The sequence below is a fragment of the Lepidochelys kempii genome, chromosome 4 (assembly GCF_965140265.1).
Source record: "Lepidochelys kempii isolate rLepKem1 chromosome 4, rLepKem1.hap2, whole genome shotgun sequence".
NCBI classification, from domain to species: domain Eukaryota; kingdom Metazoa; phylum Chordata; order Testudines; family Cheloniidae; genus Lepidochelys; species Lepidochelys kempii.
The window spans coordinates 105,991,999-106,001,754 of record NC_133259.1 but is presented as its reverse complement, the minus strand read 5'-3'; positions in this window follow the sequence as shown (position 1 = coordinate 106,001,754).

Here is a 9,756-nt window from a genome sequence, read left to right as displayed (position 1 = left end):
TGGGACAGAGCTCGGGGGTTAGGGCACAGTGTACGCCCCTAGAATGCATTCTAGGAAACTGGAAAGTGTTTGGATCAGATCCAATGACAAAAAGCAAATTGAAAAAGTTTTGTACAATAGAATGGCCTCAATATCGGCTAGAGGACCAGGAACGGTGGCCACAGGGTGGGTCAATTAATTATAATACGATCCTCCAATTAGTTTTGTTTTGTCAGTGAATGGGTAAATGGAATGAACATCTGTATGCACAAGTGTTTATGGCTTTAAGAGATAGAACAGAGCTGTAATTTGACTCCAACTGGCTCGGTAGCAGCTAATGTTAGTCCCCAGAACCGCCCCCCCCCCACTGTTGTAATGGCAGATTCGGTGTCCCCTTCAGCCCCCACACCCCCACCTTATAAGGGTAGAATGTCTCGGGTTACAGAGATTGCCCCCTCAGTGGGACTCTATCCTTTGATTACTGAGACTGTTGTGGCTCGCCCAGCGGCAGACGGACGTCAGGCTACCACTATGCAAGTTTACACCCATGTGTCATTCAATCCCATAGACCTAGCAGCTTGTAAAACACTGGGGAATTCTCCATGAACCCAAGCTGGTTTATTTCAGTCTTTGAGGGGTGCCTCAGTAGTCACAAGCCGGATTGGGACAACTGTAATATCCTCCTGAGAACTCTGTTGTCTGAGGTGGAGCGGAATCAGGTTACAGCTAAGGCAAGGGAAGCGTTAGCTTTCAAGCAAAACAAAGGAAGCTATCTGTCAAGTTCCTACCCCAAGTAATCGTAAGCGGCTCAGGGCATTTCTGGGTATGGCAGGCTTTTGCAAGATCTGGATCTCAGAGTTTGGACTATGGGCTAAACCCCTGTACGACTGTGTCAAGGGAACGGATCACGACCCCTTCTATTGGACCCCAGAGGCTGTCAGGGCATTTAAAATCTTGAAAAGGAAGTTGATGGAAGCCCCAGCTCTGGGCCTGACGGATCTCTCTAAGCTGTTTCAGTTGTATGTACATGAATGAAAGGGGGTGGCCCTAGGAGTGCTCACACAGCTGTTAGGAGCATGGAGACGTCCCGTGGCTTATTTTTCTAAGCAACTGGATCAGGTTGCAAAGGGTTGGTCGGTATGTTTATGGGAGGCCGCAGCTACTGCCCTAGTGCTTGAGAAAGCCGAGAAGCTAACATTGGGAGGGGATATACAAATCTATACTCCCCATATGGTCCGAGCCCTGCTAGACACCAAGGGTCTGCTAGACCCCAAGGGCTCTGGCTCACCCAGGCTCGGGCTCACCCAGGCTCGGATTGCTCGGTATCAGGCTAAGCTGTTAGAGAACTCTGAAGTCACCTTACAGCCTTGCCCCTCCCTTAACCCAGCCACCCTCTTGCCAGAAACAGAGGAACAAGAACATGACTGTTTAGAGATCATAGATACCCAGTACTCCAGCCGTCCGGATTTAAAGGATGTACCCCTCCCAAATGCAGATTATGAGTGGTACACTGATGGTAGCAGTACCGTAATAGGTGGGCAAAGGAGGTCGGGTTATGCTGTTGTGACCCTCCATGACACTGTGGAAGCTGAAGGTTTGCCTGCTGGGACCTCTGCCCAGCTTGCCGAACTAATAGCCCTGACCCGTGCACTTGAACTGTCAAAAGGAAAGCGGGTCAACATTTTTACTGATTCAAAGTATGCTTTTGGTGCGCCGCATGCTCATGCTGGCCTATGGAAGCAAAGGGGAATGCTGACAGCCCAAGGCTCCCCAGTCAAGTACGGGCCCCAAATCCTCTGGCTTTTAGAAGCAGTACAACTTCCCACAGAAGTGGCGGTGATACACTGTACAGCCCATCACAGGGAAGATCAAGATCGTGGCCAGAGGTAACGCCCGGGCAGATAGAGAGGTTAAGCATGCTGCCACGCTGCCATCCCCTCAGACTGAGAACGCCCATATGCATGCCCTTATCCCATCAGTAGGGGAGCTTCCAACCCCTCAGTACTCTGGGGAGGAGCTAACTGACAAACTCGGTCTCCGGGAAAAGGAGGGATGGCTCCATTCCCCGGAAAGGAAGGTCCTCCTACCAAAGGGCCTGATCCGTCCGGTGCTGCAGAAACTACATCAAACCACTCATGCTGGCAGGGAAGCACTTATCCAACTAATGGGAAAATACTTTATCACTTCCGGACTCCGACCCCTGGCTGCCCAGGTACAAGCGGACTGCTTAGTCTGCTAAAAGAATAACCCCCGACCGGGACATCTTGTGCCACCTGGAACTCACCAGGCCCTGGACAAGTGTGGCAAATAGACTTTACTGAGTTTCCCCAGACCCAAGGGTTCAAATATCTCCTCGTCCTAGTGGATCGGTTCAGCGGATGGCCAGAAGCCTTTCCATGCCGTAACTGCACTGCCAGAACAGTGGCCTTCAAGTTTCTTAAGGAGATCATTCCTCACTTTGGACTCCCCCAGTGGATGGAATCTGACAACGGGACACACTTCACGTCAAAAATCATTCAAAGCATCTCACATGCCTTACAGATCCCCTGGAAACTCCATACGCCCTGGAGACCGCAAGCCAGTGGTGTAGTGAAGCGTACCAATCAGACCCTTAAACGGCATCTCTCAAAAGTGTGCCAAGAAGCCTCACTGCGATGGCCTGATGCTTTGCCCCTCGTCCTACTCCGTATCCACGTTCTCCCAAAAGGTAGATTAGGGCTTAGTCCCTTTGAAATTATGTTTGGAAGGGCATGGCCCATGAATGGCACCCCGGTTCTGTCAGGGGAATGGGAGTTGGGTAATGTTTTTTTGTCTCAGTATGTGTGTTCCCTGTCTGCTGCTCTCTTGTCTCTTCACAGGTATACCAAGGATTCCCAGCCTCTCCCCTTGGACTCTCCCGTCCACTCCTTACAGCCCGGTGACTCTGTGCTTGTTCGTACCTGGAAAGACGAGCCTCTCCAGGAAAAGTGGAGAGGACCCTACACCGTCCTGCTGGTCTCCCATACAGCGGCAAAGATCGAGGGACACAAGAACTGGATCCATCACTCTCGTCTGAAGGCCGTACCTGCCCCCTCGTCAGCAGGACAGTGGACCGTCCAACCTGCTGACTCCTCATCTCGTGACGATCTCGGGCTAAAGCTACTGTTTAAGAGACACAAATAGCGGGCACCTTAATGCTAAAATGGGCCCACTCAGGTACTGGAGACCCTGGATTGGGAAGACTCTGGTAATAATTAATTGGGTAACATTGTTATTCTCTGTATTGTTATTTCCAAACTGTGCATATCGGGAGCATAACTCCTTTGTTTCGCTTGCGCACCATGTTGCTTCTTTAACAAACCAGACTGATTGCTGGGTATGTGCTCCAACTCTACTGTCCCCCAAAATGGGAATGCCCCTTGACATGCTGCCCTTGACCCTAGCAGAATTAGCCACCACCAAAGAGCAGGAAAGAACGGACTCGCCGTTCTGGAACAAGACCTCTTTACAGCAAACCACCTATCAGGACCAGTATTCAGTTGCAGTACTCACTGAGGGAGTGTTATGTTTCACCCAAACCAATCTGATCACTATGGGCATCCTGTGGGAAAGAGCTCCTGTGTTATTACACAGGGGGCTGATGGGTATCGGATAAAGACCAAGAGGGGAGGCCAGCAGTGTGGGTGTAATGGTTCCTCCCCTTTTAGGGAAACTCTTACAAATAATCTTACCACAAAAGAAGGGTTTGGAAATATAACTTGCCATCTGGTTAATATCTCCAATGTAGCAAGCCAATGGTGGGTTTGTACTGGTCCCTATGGCGAGTGTAATTTGAACAGCACAATTAGAAACACTCCCACTTGTACCCAATCAGGAGGATGGGATGCCCCCTTAGGAGCATATGAACTGTTTGGAAAAGCAGCCAAAGCAGCCTTAAATATCCCAGGAATCCCCTTAAGAAACAGTCCTTACTGGGCCCTACGGGGTCACTATTTTGTATGTGGCCGAAAGGCTTACAAGGTGCTGCCAGCCAACTGGACAGGTAGCTGTTATATAGCTCATGGAGTTCCTCATCTGTCAATAACTGCCACACTGCCCAAAGTAAAGATACCACTGCTGAGTCACGAAAAAAGACCCTGTGGCAACTGACTACAGCATTGGAGGGCAATATAAAGAATCCCCTCACAACCGAGAAGCTTGTAGGGTGCTCTGTACTGGGAATAGAACCACTGTTTACCGGGCCAGCCATGGAGTGCATAGGCCGCCATACTGTAAGGCTGCAAATGGTACTTGAGAAAGTTGCCTTAGAGTTAGAGGACTCGGTTAGTGATTTAGGTTCAGCAGTAAAAACATTAAATAAAGAGGTACAGCAGCTCAGGACCTTTTCCCTCCAAAACAGGCTGGCTTTGGATTATCTTTTGGCATCCCAAGGAGGGGTTTGTGCCCTCGTTGGGCCCCGATGTTGTGTATATGTAAATGATAGCAGTTATGAGATCTATGAAAAGGTGGTACAGGCTGAGGCCCATGCCTGAGCCGGAGCACAGGTTGCCTATACTGCCCCCGAGAGCGATTGGTTGCAAACCTTGTTTTCAGGCTGGGGTTTGTCGTTTTGGCTTGGTGGTTTATTTAGCCTGTTATTGAAACTTCTGTTTCCTGTATTGCTTATATTAATGGTATTATGCTGTGCAGTCTCATGTGTCAGGACCCTTTTGCAAAAGTTAATAAGTCATTCTCTTCAGGGCTATCACAAAGTGCTTATGCAAAGTCCTATTGTAAAGAAATAAGTAGCCCAAGTGAGAAAACTCAGAGCCAAGGCTGTTGAGTGTTCTCAAAGGAGGGAGTTGTTGGGGACACTGGGGCATGGCCACTAGGTAACTCGAGGGGATGGAAGACCACGAGTGTCGATGAACCCCCCTCGCACTAGGCCCAAGTGTCCTTGGCCCCTCCTCCACCTGGAGGCACTCACAGCAGTTATGCTGAGGGATCTGCAACAATATGTTGCAGAGTCAGACTACCTGAAATTAAACAAGGCCAAACAGGGCAGATATGGAAGAACAATGCTGAATAAAGCAGCTTCATGTATGGTTTAACAGATGGTACAGAGAACCAGGGAACTAGCTGGTGCCTGGATTGGCTGGTTATATGGATACCTAGGGCAGCTTGCTATTGGATAAGTATGCTGAAGAAAGGATGTACAACCTTGCTGTTGTTCACCTCTGGCACTGCGTGCCAGCAACAATACTATGCTGCTATGGCTCAGAGCTCTGACACCAGGAGCTAGCCCACAAGCATAAAGGTCTCACCCTGGCTTCCACCTGCCTAGTTACCCTCTGCAGGGTGACTCCAACAGCTCTTCTGGTCTCAAGTCTCCCTAAATCCATCCTCCACCCCCTTTCCCCCCGCAAGTTCTTAATTACCAGACAGAGCAGGGGAAACTCCCTCCTTCCTTAGTTTTCCAAGACTGGGGTTTTTCTTTTCAGTTTCAATGTCTTTCCATTAACTGTAATGATCCACTACTGGAGGTGTCCTTCCTGCACTGCTGAGAGGGGATGCTGTAGTTGCACCCTTGGTTACAATGACAATGATCTACATGCATCCATTCATACCCATCGCTGTATACAGATCGCCTAAGAATCATCAGGTTTAGAACATTCCACGATTTCATAAAAGACCTTACTTGACACATTTACATATAACACTGTATACAACTAGTTGATTCAATGCTACTATCCAACAGTAACTTTGGATCTAACCAGATTCCCAAAGTGGGAACATAAGTAACAAAAGGCAGGTACATGCCCTTAGACCAAAGGACCAGATTAAGCTTCAAAAGATCTTCAGTTTGCTTTCCTCACACAACTTCTATTGTAGCTGGATCGAAGCTCAACCACTTGCTCTCATAATTGCTCCATTCTCAGCTAGAAACAGAGTAAAGCAGTCAGCTGCTGTATCCGGGGCAGAGAAGACAGAAGTAGACCTGGTGCTATCTGCTAATGCGAGCTCAGTAGCACTGTGGCCACATCTAAAGACATATTATAAAAAGCAAAATAAATAAATCATCCAATGCCATTTACACACTGCATCACAACCAGTGGCATTTACTCTCAGGGCACCACTCAGCATTTCTTACTCAGGCTAAATCCTACACTGACTTCAAGGGTCTCTTCACTGAATCAGGCTTTGCCCAAGTAAGAGTTAGGTCCTGGTTTTTGTTTGTTTGTTTGTTTTTTTAAATGGCAAGGATCATGGCAGAGCAGTGCAAGGTTAGGTCCTTCTGGTATTGCCTCCCATGCCTTGTTGACTAACCTAACTAAAGGTCATTAACAAGTTATATTCTTTATTAAATAGAGGGGCTGAGGTAATATATCAGTCAACAGGTGAGCCAGCTCATCTGAGTAACTTATGACAATTTAATTATTGTGTTCTTCAGTGTCTCTCTTTAAAAATATATCTGATGGTAGCCCGGGGTAGGTATTTCTACTATATTCTCTGAAGTGAAGAACACTGGAAATACATCATTTAGAGTGCAGTGAAACAGTCTCTTTGATTTCCCCCCTTATGCCCTGCTGGCCTCCTGCATGCTTCCCATTTGTAAGGTACATCAAGAAAACTTCTGCCTCTTACTATTAGCTCTTTGAATTTCCTTTTATGGCCAGACCCTTAGCTGGTAGAAATCCATGTAGAAACAGTGAAGTCAAAGGAGCCATCCTGATTTACAGCGGCTGAGGATCTGACCCTAATTTCTTAACATTCACCTTAAAATGGTTTATAACTTACTCACCTCAAGTAAAGTGTCAGAACACGAAGTCTTGGATTAGGACTCCCTCTGCAAGGACATCAAACTTAATTATCACCACGGTTATTTAGCAGCTCAACCAACTCATGTGCATTCCTGAGTACACATGCCAAAAAACAGCCTCGGCCTCCTGTGTGTTCTAGAGCAAGCTTCCCCCAAAAGAAAATTATTTCTGATGTGGAGAAATACTTTCTTCAAACCCTATCTTGATGAGTGCGATGAGACGCACACAGAACTGGATGGGTAGTTAGGTCTATTAATGCCACAGGCTGCACCTGGAGGAAGGGCCAGGGAAACAGGGAATTAATTGCAAGCAGGTTTAATAGTGCAGGAACAGGCAGGGCCTATAAAGTCAGAAAGCTGGCAACAGACAGAGCTGTTGGGAAACAGCAGTCACTCTGGGCTGGTCTACACTACACCGTTAGTAAGGCAGCTTAAAAGTCGACCCAGTTATGTCAGTGTCTACACTACAGCCTTCCTCCTGGTGATTAAGTGCCCTTCTACACCAACGTAATAACTCCACCTCCACGAGAGGTGTAAGAAAGACTTATGTCTGTGTAGACACTGTTTCTTACATGGCTGTTGGCTGACTCACCAATTTCATGAAAGTCGGGCAACTAGAGCCCAGCTGCCTCCCATATCCAAAGTGGAAACCCAAGTTGCCAGACCCCACTCCCAGCTGGGAGCCAGGGAGAGAACAGGGGACAGTGTGCTGGGAGCCCTGGAGCCCCTGGGGCACCCAGGCTCCTGGCAGGGAGCTGCCAGTGAAGCTGAGACACAGATGTTTGCTCCCCACACTGCCTCTTTGAGATCAGTGGAAGCACTCCTGGTGAGGATGCGCACCACCGGAAAGAGGGTAGTGTGGACATGTACTACTGCAGTAATTAGTGTAGTGGCTGTAAGTTGACCTAATACAGGTCGACTTATGTTTCTAGTGTAGACAAACCCTCCCTGGGAAGGAGGAGGAAGGTTTGGAGCTGGTACACCCAGCTAGAGGAGGGAAACCAGGAGATGTAGGAAGCAGTCCAGGGAAGGAGCAATGAGGGCTGGGAGAGGAAAGCCCAGAACTGCTGGGTGTAGGGTCCCTGAAGTTGAGGGCGGGCCCAGGTTCCCTACCACTAGCCACCAAGGGCATGACCTACACCAGAGGGGCAGTGAACGGGAAGACTGCCTGTGTCACTGCTGGAGTGAGAGAATTTGGAGGACTATACCCTGGAAGAGGAGAAATGCTGAGTGACCTAGCCAGAGGGCTGAGTCATGAAGAGGACACTGGCCTCTGGGACAAGAGAGGAGCTGCAGACCTGAGAGAGACAGTGTGATGGCATGCGACCACAGAATGGGGATTAGCTCTTGAGGTCGACACCCCAGAGTGACCAGGAGGAGGTGCCAGACAAGCAGTGAGTGGCGCACCCCATCACAATGGGATGCTCAGTAACTTTATATATCTAAGTATCAGAGGGGTAGCCGTGTTTGCTGCTTTTACAGATCCAGACTAAGAGTCCTGTGGCACCTTATAGACTAACAGACATATTGGAGCATAAGTTTTCTGCATGTACATGCATCCGATGAAGTGGGTATTCACCCACGAAAGCTTATCCTCCAATATATCTGTTAGTCTATAAGGTGCCACAAAACTCTTTGCCGCTTTTATATATATCTAAGAAGTTGAAATTGCCCATTTTACAACATTACAACTGACCTCCCTCAACCTTTTGGATTTTTTGTCTTAAACAACTTGACTTTTCAGTGGAGCATTTCATCTCTTCAAAACATCTTAGAAACTATCTTCAGTTAGTTTCACTCCATCACTGTGCTGTAATTATATATTAATTCCTTGTTACAGATAGGAAACCATTGGATTAAGTGACTTGGACAAGGCTACTGAAGGAGGACGTGTCAGAACTAGGATCACAACTCAGGTATTCCTGTCTCAGTCCTGAGCTTGGACTGTGCCTACCTAAGATTATGAACCAATCATAACTTCCACCTAAGGCCACTGTGTAGCTCCCATCCCTGTATTACCCACGTACCTCACAACCTTTAATGTATTTATCCTCTCATCACTCCTGTGAGGCAGACAAGTTTTATTTTCCCCCAGTTCACAGATGGGAAACGAAGGCACAGGGAAATGAAATGACTTGCCCACAGTCATGCAGGGAGACTGTGGCAGAACAAAGATTTGAACCCAGACCTCGTAGCCCTAACTGATGGACCATCCCTCCTCTCTGATCTCCTTCCCCAGACAAAAATCAGCTCTCCAGTAAGCAGGTATGACTGTAAACTGCATCTAGAGTATGTTCCATGAGAATTAACTAACAGTGCTAACAATTCCAGAAGCTGGCAGTGCCATGCACACCCCAATTACCACCACTACTGAACTGGTAGGAGCTTTTTCCTCAACAATTTTCTAGCGTAGAGAAGGCAGAAGAGTTTTCCTTGCGTATCAGGAGCCACTCTATCTCTGCAGCAATTCCAGTTAGTTAGGCTCAGAGACTGGGATTCCTAATCCAAACCAACTCTCCTGTATGGCACTTCAAAATGCTACCAGTAACGCTACAGTCCTGCCAACAGCGGCACATTTCTTAATTCAAAAGCCAACTAAATGTGTGTGCATTATAGATTGATCTAGGCTCTTCAGTCAGCTTCTGGGCAACAATCGCACTCCGTGCTTACATCTGACACCCCACTGCTGCAGAAATACTTACCCAAAACACACACTGTGGAAAGAATTAACCACTTCCACAATAACCCACTGCAACAGAACAAACAGCCTGGCAAGAATGGGTTTGCAGGGAGGGGATCCTCTTTGATAATTTTTATAGAGACGCAAAGTTGTTCTTAAAAGTTTTTCATAAGGCTTTAGAGCAGGGGTTCTCAACTTTTCTTTCTCAGCCCCCTCCACCCCCCCATGCTATAACAATTCCATGGCCCAACTGTGCCACAACTGTTTTTATACATACTCAGTAGATTAAAAGCCAGGGCCGGCATCAGGGGGTAGCAAG